At 41.6% G+C, this 1,949-nt stretch overlaps 1 pseudogene; it reads left to right on the forward strand.

Moving 5' to 3' along the window:
- The window catches only part of LOC107564932 (vitellogenin-1-like), an 8,873-nt pseudogene extending 7,517 nt beyond the window's left edge, over positions 1–1,356 (forward strand).
- The last annotated feature ends 593 nt before the right edge of the window (positions 1,357–1,949 follow it).

A 1,949-nucleotide genomic window follows, 5' to 3' on the forward strand; every position in this document is an offset into this window, starting at 1 on the left:
TGTTTACACAAAGGTCTGTGAAGTGGGTGCTGTTGTCAGATTAACCGGAAGAGTCTGCTCACACTTCTGGGGTCACGTGTTGCTAGGAGACCAATGCAAACTCACATCAGGTGCAAGGGGAGCAGAACTTGCACTGCTATGAACATGCATGGGAAACTCATGCGGGACATAACAGTCAGTTATGACGTGTCCCATACAACTTCATTCACTAATCAAAACAGCACATTCACTTCACAGGCAATGGTAGATTCGTAGTTAGCTACGCTAGAATAACACCATTAACTTTACGTAAATGTTTCACATGAGCGAGTCAAAATGAAATACAATGATACGTAACACATAATAAGGCCTTAAATCAGTGAAATGAGGAGCATCGCTCAGATCACCTACACAGTGCTGAAAAAGGGGATTTCTTCGCCCAAGATCAGACTGATTTATTCTGGTACCATTTATATGAGCTGCTAATCTGAGATTCCGTCGTCAGAAAATACCTATGCTCCACTAACAACAGAAATTAGGATTTCTTCGTTAAAATCAGGTTAGTTTCTTATCGTACGATATACTTGATCAAGGTTTTAAAAGCTCCCATTTACATTCCAATCAGTTTACTGGCTTTCGGTGTTCTTATGATCAGATCTGCATTAGGCGCGCATTAGATTGCTACTCTAATGGTTAAACCTAAAGGAGTGAGATCGTAGTTGAATGAAATTGGAATACGCAATGACTTCAATCTAACGGTACAATCAGCTAAGGCCTTTAAAAGATTATAAGAGGAACATCGCTCAAATCAATCTTTATCGCAATGCAGGAAGATTTCTTCGTTCCAACAGGCAATTTTGATAATATTAAAATGTACTGTAAAGAGATTTCTTTGTCTTTATTAAGCAGAAAGTGCTGGCTCCCCCCTTCGTAGCTTGGTGGACCTGAGGGAGTTTGCACTGCTGAGTGAGGATGCAGGAGTAGGGTGTCTCTCCCACTGTGTTTCCTTTTGCAGCCTATAAGAGTACCTGAGTTCTCTTTGTACCATGTCAAGTTTGTCATGAGTGTTGTTCAGCTGCTGGATCAGAGTCTCAGTTCTGGCAACTTTGTCTAAGAGCTCAGAATTAGCTGCTTTATTAGTCATTTTGTGTGGGAAAGTTTCCTTTCCAGGTCCTTTCTGGCTACCTTTTCCAGGTGCTCTTGCTGTTCAGCAGCTGTCAGAGCCTTTTGAAGTCTATTGATTTCCTCCTGTAACTCCATTCTGCTGGGGTCCTTGTGGGCCACCACTGTGATCTGTGGCTTGAGATCATTTACCTCCTGTTTCAGACCCATGAGGTTGCGGGCCAGGAAGATGATGACCTTGTCAGCCCTGGGTAGAAGGGTGTTCCTCACAACGCCTGGCCAGTCCTCTTTGGTCTGCAATTTGGGCAGTTAGTCTGAGCATCTGCAACATTTTGGCAAACTTGTGTTGAGAGTAAGGGCTAGAGACTACTACAAGATCAAACAGAGTGTGGAGCTAGGTTTTACAGCTAGGTTTTGCCAGGTGTGCTTAGCTGAAGTATTAGGTTATTTTTGGGTCAGCATATGTTTGCTGAAAAGGGCGTAAACAGGGTTTTGATTGATGACTTAAGACTGCTCTTATTGTCAAATTATCACTCAGAACTTACTGATGTTTCACAACAGGCTTAACCTCTGAGGAAGTGAAGTAAAGGAGGGAAAAGGAAGATGGAGAGCATTCCTATTCAGATTGTGTTTATTGCTCGGTGCTCAGGATTATAGTTATGCCCTAGTATTTGTCTAGATGACTTGTGTAACAGGATCATAAAATTAGAGCATGTGTTGAACATAAACAAATAAAAAAAATAGAAGTGTCTCTGGTTCCTTTTGAGGTTCAGAAAGAACATCAAATCAAAGTGGAACAAAAGGGGGCATAACATGTAAATGGATTTAAAATTAGCTGACTGCTATTA

This window comes from Sinocyclocheilus grahami, unplaced genomic scaffold (genome assembly GCF_001515645.1).
Source record: "Sinocyclocheilus grahami isolate Dianchi unplaced genomic scaffold, SAMN03320097.WGS_v1.1 scaffold971.1, whole genome shotgun sequence".
Lineage (NCBI taxonomy): Eukaryota > Metazoa > Chordata > Actinopteri > Cypriniformes > Cyprinidae > Sinocyclocheilus > Sinocyclocheilus grahami.